This window comes from Cuculus canorus, chromosome 4 (genome assembly GCF_017976375.1).
Source record: "Cuculus canorus isolate bCucCan1 chromosome 4, bCucCan1.pri, whole genome shotgun sequence".
NCBI lineage: Eukaryota > Metazoa > Chordata > Aves > Cuculiformes > Cuculidae > Cuculus > Cuculus canorus.
Genome location: NC_071404.1, coordinates 66,402,722 through 66,420,095, shown reverse-complemented (window position 1 = coordinate 66,420,095; position 17,374 = coordinate 66,402,722).

The window sequence follows — 17,374 nt, the reverse complement described above, 5'->3', positions numbered from 1 at the left end:
GTTATGTTAGAGTATAAAAACATATAACCATGCTGTTTATGATACATAGTGTAAAAATAATCTAATAATAAAATAATGTTGCTTTAATACAATACAATCACAATACTTCATGTGTTCACTTCCATAATGTTTATTATCTGTAAATTTCCTAACTGCTTAGTCAACCAATATATTTTTTTTTGTGGTTTGCACTGCAAATTCGATCTTGTTGGCAGCTACGCAGTATGAACACTAGCCATATAAAAGATCCAAGTGTCATAATTTTTGTGGCAGAAGCAAGGTAAAACATTCCACCTACAATGTATGATAGATGTACGCATTTTAATTCATACCTGCATTTCATAAAAATCAGGTATTGCTTTGTGGATCAAGGAGTGACTATGAAAAGTTAAACAAGCAAAATTAAAAAATGCTTTGGTTTGTTTTTCATACCATTGCAAATTATTTGCAAGAAGCATCCTAGACTTCTAGAACATGCAGGTTTACCACTAGACATCTACAGGCTCCAATACACGTATTTCTACCTACCATATCTGCTGTACTGACTTATGTATACCTTACATTCCAAGCGCTTTAAGGTAGAGGCACTGGTTTTGTTATATTCATTGCAGTCTTCAGCAGTAACTGGGTTTTATCTACTTCTAAGTGGAACAGCTTAGAGTTTATCCACTTTCCAACATCAAACAGATGAGCTTATTCATGTACTACTTATTTTACTTGTATGTATATGTATGTGCGTGTGTATGATCTACTACCATATGCCCTAATCAAGAGATTTTCAGCTTGTGGTCAACAGAGCACCCGAGCAAAAGGTAGCCAAGAAAACCAAGCCTATCATCCATCAGAAAATGCTAAATTGTCATCAGAATTAAAAAGCATGAAAACCTCCACAGTTCCAAGGACTACTTCCAGTAAAAATAAAAACATTTTAATTACTCTGAGAGTGGTTTCTCACAGACTGTTTTCACAAGTTGGAACTGAGAAAAACAGAGAGCTGCAACTCAAATTTCTTTCTCAAAATCAGTTTAAAATACAGTGACAGTATTGTTGGAGGAACCAGCATTAGTCCCAAATACAGTCTCCCTGTTAAGAGAAGAACAGAAGCCATCATTTTGTAGCTTTGTTTATTCAATGCCTTTCAGGAACCAACTGTAGTAGGCTTTTCAAAATGAAATATTGCATGTCAGTAATCATTACGCAACCTCAATGACTGTTAAACCACAACTGCCAGGTCTCATTAAAGTGACAAAACTGAATTTAAGACAAATTTAAAATGTACTTATGTCATTAGAAAGTTACTAACGTGGCACAAGCATTCTATTGAAGTAGTGTGCTACTTGTTCTACAGGTAAAACTGAGAAACTATTCTATCTAAAAGTTGCCTTTCCTAGCATTTATCCTTAAATTAGCCTGAAATCTGTAGTGTTGCAGTAATACGGGACATATTAGAAGTTTAACTTGGGATATTTTGAATTATCAGTTTCCTGGTGAGAAAATTTTTTCTTCCACAGAATATATGCCTAGTATTTCTTATAATTGAAAGCATCCACTGGTTTTGAATGTACTACTGAGAGGTCAAATCATGGTCAATTTTGGTCAATCTTAAAGCATTCAAGTCACCTAATATTTATCCAATTAGTAGTATATGGAACTACTCAGTCCTCTAAAAAGTCATGAATGACTTTTTTTAGGATAAAATCCATATTTCAATAAAAGTGTGACTCAACAGAGTTCAATGGCAACACTATTAATTCCTATGTGGAGGAAACATACAGAGGAATATTGAGTTATATGTATTTATATCTAAAGGATTACATGTGCACACCTGATCCTCTACACCGCTTGGCTAAGATTTCAAAGTTTAACCATGCTTATCTCCAATTCACTTACCTTCTGTCTGGGTGTATGGCCTTTACTCTGAAGTCTTATCCGAGATTTTGTGAAGCAGACTCTCGGGCACCAGATTTTATAAAATAAATAATTTAGTGGAGGGGTACAAGCAGTATGGTCATCTCCGGAGAGTGGGGCCAACATGAACAAAGAAATACTTAGGGGAATTATACCCTCACAGACTATTCACCCACCTCTCACAAAATGGTTCACACTAGTAGTAATATTTGGGTCTGAGATCTTGTCCTCATTGGATTCCTTTGCTGGCTTTCAGTCAGTTTGTTGTAGTTGTAACCTTTATTGATGGTCTGTACCCTTGAAGCCTCTGTACCTTCTGTTTTTTGTTAACTCTGGACAACTTGTTTTGCAGGTTGTATACGTTAGGAATGTTTTAAGTGGAAATTTTCCTCTTGTGGCCCAATACTTCAGCAAGTCTGGCTACTCATGTTAAGCAAGCTAAGAGAACAGCTTACTAAAACACACAATGTTATTACTCTAAAAGAATTATTCTATTTAAAATGTTACTTATTTAAGCTAAACAACTTATCCCTGCTAAAGAGGAGAACCAGATGGAGTGCAGTTCAGTTGCCATGCAGGGAGGATTCAAATGGGGCTCACTAACGATCAGTCGTTGATAAAAGATCTCATTGCTTTGAGGAGCACCATTGAGAGGTGCCCCAGCACAAGGGGAGACCATCGCTATGCATTCCTACTGCCTAGCACGAAGAGCTCAAAGAAAGCTTACTTAGGCTGTCATATTTATAGGATAAAAGGGGTTGACTCATAGTCAATTTACATACAATGGTAGAGGTATGCATGAAGCTCCTTATAACTACAATTCATCCATGTTCACTGTTGCTGTGCTCCTTGTGGGTTTCCTGAAGGAGTTTTTGACCCACTACAGCACAAGCTTTTACCTCCTTTGGAGCCTGTACCAAATTGGTGCTGGCTCGGTTAAGAGTCAGAGATCAAGTGCATCTGTCAGAGGCAAAAATACTGAATAGCAGGTGTTCATCATCATCAATTATGACACTTGGGAATTTCTTCTCCTCATTAACCTTAATTGTGACTTTTTACATCCCGTTTTGCAAGGATTTTTTTCCCCCCCTTCTTTTACTCACAAGATAGCAATGAGAGAAATAGCAAATGACACCTTTATCTATCTCTCCTTCGGAAAGATTGCTACAACTAATTCAAAGAAAATTAGGTGGTTACAAATAACTTATACAACTTTTTTCCTGTAACAAACTTTCTGGTTTAATGCATGATGGGACATTTTACACGGTTTACTGATGTCTTCAGATAACATTTCTCTCTTATACTGCCTACTGCAGGACAGTGACTGGGCTTCATTTTACCCTATATAATCTTTCTAGTAGTAGATATCAGACATTTGAGTAAGATAACTTATCTGAAACCCCTTGGCTGTACTGTATTTTTATCATTTAACATAATTCCTGTTTAGAACCTCAGCCTGTACTATTTTTTAACACTAATAAATTATGAAGATCTACCTGGGACAAATTAAACAGAATTCATTGAATTTCTGAAGTTATTCCTAAGTTTTAGTTTTTCAAGCTATGACATATAGGGTGCAGATGTTAACTATTGCCTTAAAGACCTAAAGGTTTTTTTTTTGTCAGTTTAATGTCCTCCTTTTTCCCCTCATGATATTCCAGGATCTTCTGAAAGCAGCAATAACCCCGGATAGTCTATGTTTCGTTTCAACATCGGTGAAGGAATCTCAAGGAGGTAAACTTCCACAACGCAGGAATCAATTTTGTCAGCAGGTGTGACATAAGATTTTCCAGATACCTGCTTGTATAAAATCTCCATTGCCCAGTGACTGACAGTAAGACCAAACTATGGAAACGATGTTTTGTCCTCTTCTATGCATAGGAAAATGACACAATCACAACAGCCAATGGCTCCTGAAATAGTTCTTTGAAAGTTGTAATTTCAGTTTCTGTGCAGTTGAGCTTCTAGAAGTCCCATTAGCATCCTAATAGGATGATGATGATAGCTATGAGGCTATCACAGTGCAGCTGATTTCCTTCTAGGCAATTTGCCTTAAAGTAAAAGTCCTGCTCTCACTACTTTATCCAAGACCTCTATGTCTATACAAATAAAAAGAAAGGATGAAGAATTATTCTTTGGCCAAATCGCACAGTACAGCCTATCTGAGTGTAACCACATGAATGAATGAATCTGCATCTAATGCCAGAAAGCAAGGAGTATTTTAAACTGCGATGACATAAAGGGCCATGACGAAAATGGTACCACTGCTGACAAATACGCCATAAGGAGTCACAAGGAAGGGGTGGAGCTATAGAAGGTAATTTTTTTTGTTTTCTCTGGTCCTTCAAGTTATTGTAACCACTAAATAAAAGCCGACAAAATTTTGAATTTAGACATGCAGGTATCTACCACTCCTCCCACTAAGCTGTTAGATACATCCTTCTAAGCCTGCAAATCATGACCAAAATGTCCATTCTACTATACCAAGGTGTACAGTATGTTGTAACCAGAGCCTTCTTTCTCCCTGCCCGGCTACAAGTAGCATTTCAAGTGCAGCCTGCATCGGAAAAGGTGATCTCTAACACCTAAAGGTATTCTGTAACTACCACAATCCACAAAACTCTGGGAAACTCAGAAAAAAGAATAGCACAGTTATTTCCTTGGCTGAATATCATGTCTGTGAATGTTGAGATTAGCAAATCTCAAGGTTCTCAGAAGTAGAGAATAAGAATTAAGTAGCATATGCATTCAAACACTTTTTTAAACAGCAAACCATGACATAAGTACCTTCGTTTGTGAAAAATATAAAACAAGATCTGCCTTATATCCTTCCCACAGTAAAACACTCACTTGCTTCGTGGTAAAAAAAGTGCTGTACATGCTTTGTTCTACAGCCCTCTTCCCCTTAAGGGTGTTATTCTTGTTTTCCTGTCATGAAACACCCAGAATACACTCATCTCCAACCTAACTGCTGTCAATAGTGAGACCACCCTAGGTTCTGCAACTGAAGCAGTACCAAACAAGCCATATTAAATCTCTTGAGATGCATATCCACTCCTTTCTTCATGCCAAGTGCATTCCCATGCAAGAAAAATGTTCACTTGATTTCATTACAGTGATGTTCTTCCAGACTGTGTATTTCTCTTACTGCTGAAACACTTTAATTAAGCATTCCAATATCTGCAGCAGCTGTGCCCAAGACAGTGAATGCAAGCTTCAGAGCAGGCAAATCTCCTTTGGCTATGAGAGCTGTAGTGCTTAAGTTTGGTCATCAGAGTGCGAGTTTTGTGGAACAAGCCATTCCAGAAGGGAATTTGACCTCCAGGCAACCCTAACTCTCTATCAAGGCTTTCTGTTAATAAACTACAGCGTAACGAATAGATCAGTTGTAGATAGAGTTTTAACATACAGAACTTAGAAGAGCAAACAAAAAAAAACTTATATCTTTTATTCTTCAGAACCAAAAAACTGTGCTGACCAAAAAGTTGCTTTAACTCCTCAGATGCTGCTAGAAAGTATTCCAGACCAGTTGTTGCATAATGGTTATGACACTGCACAATATGTTCAAACTTGAACAGCGCATCTAGATAACATTTCCGCAAGGAAAAGATGTTTACTTCAAACAATATTAACTTACAGCTGTTAATATGACAAAAAAAATATAAAGATTGATCAAAAATTTATTCTTGCTGAATAGTCTTATTAGTTGTTTTCTGCTTAGAAGCAGAGTTGCAAATAAAATTACTTTTTTACTTCAAAATATTTTCTAACAAATTTTTACATCTTCAGAAACAATCTTTCAAACAACTTTTTAACTTACAGCTTTATTATAAGACTGCTGATGTCCTTGTGAAAAGAGGATAATAAGCGTGTGTCAAAAATGGGATTGAAGAAATTTGCATTTTTCTTTTGCCCTAGGGTGATGCTGTGTGGAGATACTAGTGCATATAAAGATCATATAAATTACATTCTCAAACTTTCTCAGGACTTCAGGGACTTTCACAGTGCTTTTATTCTGTATTCCAGAAAGAATTACTGGAATTTTCAACTTCTTTTATCTAAAAAATTGCCGATATAAACTTAGTATGAAATGCTCTCGGTTAATCCAGCAAAATCTGCTCAACAGTAAAAATTTTGGCTATATGTAAAGTGATTAAGAATTTTCAAAAAAATATTCTTTGCATAAAAGTAACGCTAAAGAACTTTTAAAACACAAGGCAGTGTTTTTCAAGATTGCTCAAATACTATCTGATAGGTACCTTCAGCAATACTTCTACAATGAATTGTACAAACTCATTCTTGTTTTGCAAATGTGATGATAAAACACAAGACTGCTGATATTTCTCCTTGTCCTAGTTTTGGTGGGGATAGAGTTAAATTTTCTTCCCAGTAGCTGCTGTGTTTAGTATGAGAATAATGTTGATAGCACATATTGTTTTAGTTGTTGCTAGGTAAAATTTATGCCAGGCTGGGATACAGTTATTTTCTTTCCAACAGCTGCTGCATTTTAGATTTCATATGAGAATAATGTGGAAAATACATTGATGTTTCTAGATGTTGCTAAGAAATAAAGGACTTTTTTCAGTCTCCCATGTCTTGCAAGTGTACAGGTGCAGAACCAGGACAGCTATCCAAAACTGGCCAATGGAATATTCATACCATAACATCAGGCTCAGTACAGAAATAGGAATTTGACCCCGGAGTGGGAGGCAATCCAGGTTCCATGTTTGGTGCTCCACATTCTGTTGCAGCTGCACTTGCTGTGATCTCTGCGCTCGCTGAAGTTGCTGCTTGGGACAGGCTAGTCATCAGGGAGTGAACAGTTGTCTTTTAAACATATTCTTTTATCTATTATTATTATTTTCTTCCTTTATAGTTCTATTAAAACTGTCTTCATCTCAACCCATGAGGTTTCCTTTTCTTTTTCTGATACTCTTCGCCCTCGTACCAGGTGGGCAGGAGTGAGAGAGTGGTTTCATACCGTTCAGCAGACAGCTAAGGGCTAAATTACAGCATTCTTTGATGGAAAGACCTGAAATCATCTATTATTTAAAATCAGAGAGTTGAGTTTTCAAAAATATAAAGAATTGATTTTACAGCTGAGGGAGCTTTCAACGCCATGATCACCCCATTTAAAAACAGTGAAAACTTTCTCAGAATATATTCTAGTAGGGAACGTTACTGTAAACCTGTAATCTCACTGTAAGCATGCCAACTGTCAGCAATTAAATTAAATTAAATTAAACACATTTCTAAGAAGAAATCCTACAACAACGTGGCTGAGGGTAGAAGGGTAAATAAAGAATAAAAATAAAATAAATAAATAAATAACTGGAGAAGAAATGTATATTAATCACACCTTGATTTGAACATGGCCTGTGGAGAGTGCGTGCTGGTGTAGTTTTTTCCTGAAGGACTGCAGCCCATGAGGAGAGTCTGTGTCAGAGCAGGGGAGGAGGGTGAGAGGGAAGGAATTGCAGAGAGAAAACCCTCTGTACTGACAATCCCACCCTCCAATACTCTCCCTGCTGTTGCTTACAGGTGGGTGTAGAGGTGTTTGGAGTGGTAGAATGAAGTTGAGCAGGGGAAAGGCATTTTAAAATTTGTATTTGTTTCTAACACCCAAATGCATTTTAATGGGTAGTAAATTAAATTACTTGTCCACAATTTGAGTCTGTTTTATCCACTACAGTGACCGGTAGGCAATCTGTCTATCTTTAACTTGACCTGTGAGCTTTCCCAACCTATTTTCTGTCCCTGCCCTGCTGAGGAGAGGGACTGAGCGAGATGACTGAGGGGAGTTTGGCCCTTAGCTGAGGTTAACTCACTATACCCATGCTACCTGCCTTCAGTATAGCCCATTTGCCAGTAGGCATTTTAGCTCAGAGGTGTACAAATTACAGAGATTCCTAGTTGTATTTCACTGCACACAAATGACCTTTTAATTTATTATTCCAGCCTCAACATGTACTACTTAATATATTCAGTGCATTGAATACATTTGGAAGCTACTGTGGATTAATGATTAGCTGTGACAAACTGAACTTTTCAACTAAATAACCAAGGGGAAAATACCGATTAAAGAATGCTGCAGTTTCATGCCAACAGAGCGTGCATTGAAACAACAATCCCAACTACACAGCCAGAAGTAGCTTGTAGGCTTTATTACTAGGTTAACAAATCTAATATGGATTCCTCTGTGCCCTCATTCCTATGTGCATGCAGTCCCAAAGAGGGAGGGGATTATTGGTAGCCAGCATGGCTTCACCAGGGGCAAGTCTTGTCTGACCAACCAACCTAGTGGCTTTCTATGATGAGGTAACCACAGCAGTGGACATGGGTAAACTGACAGATGTGAACTACCTGGACTTCTGTAAATGGTCCCCCACAACATCCTTCTTTCTAAATTGAAGAGAGATGGAGTCGATGGGTGGGCAGTATGGTCAATAAGAAACTGGTTGGATGGTTGTATTCAAAGAGTAGTGGTCAATGGCTCAAAGTCCAGATAGAGATCTGGGACAAGTGGTATCCCTCAAGGGTCCGGACTGGGACTGGTGCTGTTTAATATCTTTATCAATGATATAAACAGTGAGATTAAGTGCACCCTCAGCAAGTTTGCAGATGACACCAAGACGAGTGGTGCAGTTGCCACACTGGAGGATGGGATGTCATCCAGAGGGACCTGAACAGGCTGGAGCAGTGAGCCTGTGAGAACCTCATGAGGTTCAACAAGGCCAAGTGCAAGGCCCTGCACCTGGATCGGGGCAATCCCCGGTTTCAGTACAGGATGGGGGTTGTGATAGAAAGCAGCCCTGCAGAGAAAGACTTGGGGGTGCTGGCTGATGAGAAGATCAACATGAGTCAGCACTGTGTGCTCACAGCCCAGAAGGCCAGCCATGTCCTGGGCTGCATCAAAAAGAGCATGGCCAGCAGGGCGAGGGAGGTGATTCTGCCCCTCTGTTCCTCTCTTGTGAGACCTCACTTGGAGTATTGTGTCCAGTTCTGGAATCCTCAACATAAGAAGGATATGAAGCTGTTGGAACGGGTCCAGAGGAGGGTTACAAAAATGATCGGAGGGCTGGAACACCTCCCATACGAGGACAGGCTGAGAGAGTTGGGCTTGTTCAGCCTGGAGAAGAGAAGGCTCCAAGGAGATTTTATAGAGAACTTCCCATACCTGAAGGAGCTAAAAGAAAGCTGGGAAGGGACTGTTTACAAAGGCTTCTAGTGACAGGATGAGGGGCAATCGGTATAAACTGGAGGGGGGCAGATTTAGACTGGACATAAGGAATGTCCAGTTAATAATTCTTCACAATGAGAGTGGTGAGGCACTGGCACAGGTTGCCCAGGGAAGCTGTGGCTGCCCCACCCCTGGAGGTGTTCAAGGCCAGGTTGGATAAGGCCTTGGGCAGCCTGGTCTGGTGGGAGATGTCCCTGCCCATGGCAGATGATCTTCAGATGAACTACATGATCTTTAATGTCCCTTCCAACCCAAACTATTCTATGATTCTTTCCATAGAGAGAGAAGCAGGGTTAATGAACAAATGTGTGCAGATATTTCCTCCCCGCGGAGCCATCACACTACCATAGAAAACACAAATGAGTTATGACTGTGAACCACAGACTCATAGACTGGTTTAGGGTGGAAGGAACCTTAAAGATCATCTAGTTCCAAGCCCCCTGCCACAGGCAGGAAATGTTCTCTGACTATCAAAAGAAAACCTACTCTGAAGGATTAGCCTGTTCCAGCTCTCAACAGTATTTGAGGCTTAAGAAATCATACATTAGAATTTAATATTTTACTAGAACTGTTGAAAAAAAGCAACAGTGAAATAGTTCACCATATTCTGGCTCTTCACATACTGGAGGATTTCCCAAAGAATTTCTAGGATATCAAAGGCGATAGGCCAAATTAGCAGTAAATTAGCAGTAAATAGAATCATAGTCTAGCTCTGTGAACTAAGATAATCTCTCTTTGTAGCTATTCGAATAATACCAAGTTTATTAACAACATTTTCTTGCAACACATGGCGTTGTGCCTCTTTCATGCAACAGACAGCAGATGATAAGTTTTAACTATTGGCCTAAATCACAACAGTATCTTTCTTTAAACCTAAGGCCATCCACAATACAATTATTATCTATATTAAAAAAATAATAAATGGCACTTGCAAACATAAAAATACACAAGAAGGCATGACTGGGTTCCTGATATAAGAACAGAATGGATTGAAGAAACAAGTAATAACAATCTAATTTTTAAAAATATTGATTCTAGTGAGCTTGCAAAACATCCATCTCTTAAGTGCCAGGTTGATTTGGAGGGAGGTGCATTGTTGGACAGAAGGGAGGAAGTGGATGAGCACAGGCAAAAATATCTGTGGAATTGTTATATATAAATAAAGATCAAAGGGATAGTTTGCAACATCTTGGTTTTTAATTTTAAAAAGTTGGTATGTAAATTTGGCTAGACCTCAAGAGTACAAACTTGAAAAAAACCCACTCCAATAACAATCCCATGTCCTTAAAATGTCTGCTTCACATACCAGGGCGTATGCCATATTCGTGTATGAAAACAGATGCTTGAAAGTGGATAAATACTAATGAGAAATGAAAAAAAAAATCTGTATGTTAAGATCCTGAAGCACCCCACAATCAAATATCTAAATTAGGACCACAGAAGACAAATAGACAATTTGTAATAAAATTATCTCTGTATTTGTATTGAAAAGTTATTTCCAAGGACTGAAAAGTCTTGAAAAAAGTTCATTAAGAATCTATTTAAATCACATATATAATATGGGCAATATCAGCCAGATAATAGCTTGATTGTAAACAGTGACTAATACTTTTCTGGAATAGTGTACTTTATAACAAAACCCCTTCCTACGCAGATCTACTGCATCGTCTTTCTTGTGCAAAAAGGTCAAATTCCACATTGGTCTTTAATATAATTATCTCAAAACCACCTGCTCTGTCCCATAAAGCTTATCAGACTAAATTTTTTTCCAGCAACAGCTAGACCTTGGATAGGGATACCAAATAACAATTGTCATTTTCTGAAGTAGAACGATGCCTTGATTTTCCCACAGAATCTATGTCTGACAAGTAAACTTTATTAGCGCTTGTTTAGGAATACAGTAATTGGATCAAAATTCTCCTTGCACCTACAGCTATGAGTCAAAGACTGAAAATAATCCTTGTGTTTCAGTTGTCCTACACCACGTCTTCTTCTACTATCCTATTTCTGCCATATGCTTCAGATACTCTGTGATGGGTGATGAATTCCCAAAGATTTATGTAGTGCTGTGCTTAGTAAGAGAAGTAAACTAAAGAGTTTACTGGATTTCTGCTGAGTCAAAGTTCTAGTGAAAATTCATTTACAATAATAAAGAACTTTATTTCTCTATTTTTCTAGTAGATTTTAATTAAAGTTAATAAACATACAGATTTTTTTTCCAGATGTATGGTGCAGGCAATTTAGTTGCTATAGTTCTTTAGCAACATACAAGCCTTAGTTCTGTAGCTATAAGTAAGCCCCAGAGTTGAGACTTCTTTATTGTTTGGAGAGAAGCATATAAAGATATTGTCTCCCTAATAAAGTACACAAAGGAAGAAGATAACTATCATGGGATTGGAAACGGAAGATTTTCATCTTCAGTAAAGAGTTTGAAACTGCCATGAAATTTTTGTTTGTTAGCCTTCAAGGATAACAAATATTTCTCTTTTAATTCCACTTAGGTAAAGGCTTTGTGTTCATAAACTCTGTTTTAGGAATCACAGAATGGTTGAGATTGAAGGGACCTCTAGAGATGATCTGATCCAACCTCACTGCTCAGAGTCATCTGGAGGAGGTTGCCAATAGCCACCTCTAGCTGGCTTTTGAGCACCAGTTTTCTCTAGCTGTAGCTAAGAAATAATTAGAGCTTAGTGGCTGGTGTCCTAGTTTTGTACTGTGGTGATCATCAAGAAATTATTCTCTTCGTGCAAGAAAGGAACACCAATAGTTAGTTATAGTTTGTATAAAACTTGTCCTGATTCCTATAGCACCCTGGAAACAACATTCTGACTCATTGTGGTCTTTTACCTTAGTCTGCTAAGATCAATATGACAACATTACTACGAATGCAGACTGCCTCTTTTATGCATTTGAACCAGGCTGCACACCTGCTTGATGGTCAATAAAAGCTGGTGTAAAGAATTTCAGATTTTAATGGTCACGCCTGGATTAATATTTTGATAGAAGACTGCAGCATTTTAAATGTAAGGATAGATTAGAAATACTCCATTTAATAGCTCAGTGTACTCTTCCCAGATCCAGCCAAAATCCCTTGACTCTCTTCAGTACTTAACAACAATATGGACAATTAAGCAAAATGCAAGATTACAGAGAAAACAGCTCACTGTGCATTGAAACACAGTGTAGTAATCAAAGACAGATTGATCTGTAATTTCAGGATGGTTCATTACTAGAATGTAACCAACCAACGATTGATACTTTATATCTGATAATGGAATATTTCACCTCGGAATGCGTTCCTCTAGCTAGACACTGGAAAGAGTTTCCTTTGGTATCACATGTAAGACTGCTCCCTTTTTTTAACTACTTTCCTTTGAGCTATACTTGAAAATACTTGAGCACATTTCACCATAACATTACTTTCCAGTCATAATCCAATAAAAATAATTTATTGTTCAGCAAAGAGTCACTAAGCAAACAAGAAACACCCTTACACTCTGCTAGCAGTTTATTTTCCTGAAGTCTGATTTAAAGAATGTGGGTGGAATGGGCAGTTCTGTGCAGCATTTTATCAAGTTTCCTGTTTAGAGTTTCAGCATTAAAAGGAAAGTCAATTAGTTACTTTGATCATAATTATTTTCTAGCCTGAAGGCAGTTTGCAACTCCTTTTTTCCATTCAGAATTCTTCTTATAGTAAGAAAGAAGGTTTTGCATTGTTTAAACTATCCTGCATATTAGAAACATGACAGTTCCCAACTTAGAATATTGGACTACCTTATAGCAGGGAAGACTCAAAGCTACATAGCTATAAAAGCAAAACTGAACATTGCTGTCGTGATGAAGAAAAAGGGTTGCATTTTTTAGGGGTGGGAAAGATGGAATTGGGAGCTGGGGGAGCAAAAAGGCTGCAAGAAGTTAGGAGAGCATTAGCAGGGTACTCAGATTTAACTGAGTAGGCATGGGAGCAAGAAGTCAGACACGGGGAAAGATGATATGTAAAAATAGAGGCTTAGATCTTGTGCCTGAGGGACGCTTTGAAAGGTGCAGAGAGAGACAGGGATCTTTCCTTCCCGCCTTGTTCAGTCTGCACCTCTTCTGGCACGTTCTGTCTTCGCTCCACCTCACCCTATACCTCCCAGCCCATCTGAGACACAGAACTTCCCCCTCCTCTGGACCTCTAGAGGAGTCTTCTTACCTTAACATCCACCTTCTGTTCCCTACCTCAGATAAACTAGTTTTCCTTCCCACTAGCTTCCCAAAGGAAGGGCAAAGCCAGACTCTTGATAATATGGGTTGAAGCTAAGACAAGACCAGAAACAGAGCTCAAAAGATCTAAGGATCCCAGAGAGTAAAGCATTCTGACCGTTTCCTGGAAGGCTGAAGGCAGATGTGGTGGTAGGGACAAAGTTTGCTTTGGACTGGGGCTATTTACATGGGTTGCAATTCTCTTCCTCATCCTCACATAAGATGACCCTCTCCAAGAAGCAGCTCGTGGGGTAAGGATGGATTGTTCAGACTATAGCAGTCTATCTTTGCTACCTCAAGCACAAGCTAAACAGGTAGTTTCAAGTACCCTACAGGCTTGCATTGAAGAAAAATTATGGTATATCCTTGCTGAGCAGGTACACGGGATGCTATTTTCATCCTGAGGTACTTCTAACAGTCTTCATTTTACCTCGGAAGAAAAACTTCTAGAAGTCTTGCAAAAAATATGTGCTGTTTTCTTGAAGTCCTATGAAATTATGTTGAAACATCTAGAATTTTTTTGGTTTGTGTTGGTTGTTGTAGCAAGTGTTACTATTTTTGTCACTAACAACTTAAATCAATTAATGAAAGCGTACTGTCTTGTATGTTTGAAGGACGATACTTACTTAATAAATACTCTTCCGTAATCCAGAAAATAACAAATATGTCTTTTCCAAGAAATCAATTCCCGTGTCATGTCTTGGTGTGGCTTTTTGTTAGTAGTTATTAAAGAATGTAGTTCTAAATAGTGGACTATAAAGTATATTAATTGTGTGTGTCTGTTTGTTACTATATACATACTATAATGTGCAATAAACCATACACACTACGATACATTCCAATGTACATGTTTATATAATGCATATATAATAGTGTGGACAGAAAGACAGTAAAACATGTTAACCAGTTCAAAGCTTTAAAATATTGGGCTCTAAGCCTGAATCTCTCTCCTAAAAACATGAAAACACAGACAAAAGTCTAAAATATACAAAAAGATTGCCTATGGTTTGCATAGCAAGAACACATAAAAAATAGAATACTTACTCAATTACAACTTAAAAAAAAATCATTAAGCCCTTGAAAAACACTCAAAAATAGCAAAAACCAGAATTATAAAAATCAATGATATGCTCAAAGAAAGGATGGTTAGCAGTCCACTACTATTTTTAGAAATATTAAGTTACTGAACCAGTGTGAAAGAGCTATTCTTAGCAACACTTAACCCACTAAATCTAACAAAAAATATTGCTACACACCAGAAATTTAGCTCGCTGACCCTTACAGACCTAGCTTTAATCATAAACCTGTCTGTCCAGAGGGTCTTATCAGACCCACGCTTGGAAAAGTATATCATAACATCACCAGATTTAGGCAGATTCTTCCAGCCTCTCTTAGTCTCCAGTGTCTGCCAGCAGCTACAAGCACCAACACTAACCTCAATGCTAGTCGCATCCTTAACTTTATCAAAAACCCATTTGGAAGCCACATCCACATCTAACTAAATAGCCTGTGTGATGTCAGCTTTGAATTTAGCCTGGGAACTTCTTCTGGACCATAAATTTACTTCTGCTTTTCTTGAAGTATAACCCCTGAAGTGGGGGTAAAAAAGAGGAGCAAAAATTATTCACATGGGATGGACATAACTATGAACATAAGAAAGCTCACAATGGACGTAATAGATATTTTTTACTGAGCAGTGTGTGTCAAGCCCCTTTTATCCCATGTCATGTCTGTTGAGGAAAGAGGCAAAGTATTTTAATGGAAAAAGCAGCCCTTAAAATAAAGTGGAAGGACCAACAGAGCATCTTCTTGGGAATTTTGCCTTTAGCTTCTATCATGGTAAAAAAGATGATGATTTAAAACTGGGTCATTGGTCAATCAAGTAAGCGAGTGCAAAAGCAGAGATGAAGTGAGCAGGAAATGATTTAATGAAGTAAGCAGGAAATTATTTAAATCACTTTCAGCTTTCCTAAGGAGAGAATCTAAAGAACCTGGCTACACCAGAAAGCATATGCTCAAAAGTTGTCTTTTTCCTGTCCTCCAGATACTTAGGATCTCAAGCTGGTGGGACAGCACAGACAAAGGCTCTGCTTCCAGCACAGCTGTTGTTTCCTTCTTTCTTCAGTGCCCAGAACATGATTCAGAGCAGAAGCTACTGCAATTATTTGTAACAGAAATAGCAGATACGTCATAGACACTTCTCATGGTTTAGAAAATTAAAAACATGACCACTGACAAAGAAGTTCATTCGCTTGCATTCCTTAGTGTCTTCTAGAATTCTTGTCTTAAACTGGGAAAGAACAAACTGAAGTCTCACAGATTAGTCTGAGCTTGAGGATTTTCTAAGCTGACATTTGAAACTTTAAATCTGGTTCAAGTTGTCAAACTAAACTTATTTTGTCAAGAATCATCTAATGCTGATATTTTTCACCTAAAAAAGATATTTTGGAAGCAATGGTTTTGTGGGTTGTTTATTTCTACTTGTTTACAATTTTCAATGTATGAAATCACACTATGCAACCGAACTTCAAATGCTTTAATTGAAAATCTGAAAACACACATGTCAGGACCACACGTAGAATCATAGAATCCTTAGGGTTGGAATGGACCTTAAAGATCATCCAGTTCCAATCCCCCTGCCATGGGCAGGGACACCTCCACTGGATCAGGCTGCTCAAGGCCCTTTCCAACCTGTCCTTGAACACCTCCAGGGATGGGGCAGCCACAACTTCCCTGGGCAACCTGTGCCAGTGCCTCACCACTCTCATTGTGAGGAAATTCTTCCTAATGTCCAGTCTAAATCTGCCCCTCTCCAGTTGTTCCCATTCCCACTGGACCTATCAAGCCTTTATGAATAGCCCCTCCCCAGCTTTTCTGTACGCCCCCTTCAAGTACTGGAAGGTCGCTATATGTATCCCTGGAAAATGTTTATCAAATGAAATTCAGACTAGATTGGTATTTAGTATTTTGTCACCTAACTCCATTCAAAACAATTTTTTCATTGCTCAAATCTTAAATGTGACAGTCTGCTTCAAGACTGATGGAAAGTAATGGACCTGTTCCAATCTATTTCAGTGAGCCTTCCACCAGTTCTTATATACTGTAGCATAATAATATGTTTGACTTGCTCAAACATAGAAACCTGAAATTTTTCTTTCGGAAATGGAAGGAAGGATTCATTTTCTGCGACAGGCAGCTCAAAGCATATCCTAATTTCAGTTGTTCCTTGACTGAATAGAGGAATTAATTTTGTTCTTTATACATCATGCAATTTGTAAGCACAGCCCTTATAGGCACAATTACAAAGTCATTGATTCATTCTTATGGATGTTTATAAAAACATAACATAAGTTTTTGCATTGCCTTTATATGCTATGGAAACAACCTGTTTTTTAATATAAAAAATTGAACTATTCATATTTTTAATATTAAAAATTGACTTCCACTTATGCCCAGCTTTAAAAAAAATAAAAGCATAAATATATGAGCAGGAGGGTGCTGAATTGTCTCTCATTAACCCTAATCTGGTACTTTTTCTTGTGATAATAGTACTTACCTGGCGGCAACTACATATCAAGAAGTTAGTCTGAAGAACTGAGCCATAAACTACATTAATCCTGTATTTCCTCTTCTTTTTATTGAAATAAAACGATTAGTAAGGAGCAGCCTTCCATCCCTAAGGAAATGACAAAAGAACATATTATACATTAGTAAAAAAGCATATTTTTTTTGTCTTACATTCTTTAATGATACAGTAATTGCTACTCTGAGCTATCGCCAAATGCTGCTGGAAACAGACCAGCTGCCTGATCTCTGAAGTTTCCACAGACTTTCAGTCTACAGACTTCTCTGACTGAGAAGACTTCTTGGTCAAGTTCATTCACTGCGTGTCTGCTAGAATGTAAATTTTGCACCCACATCTGAAAGGTTAGTGAATGGTTAAGTCAAGCCTTATTTTCAGTCAAGTATCAAATCTGAAAG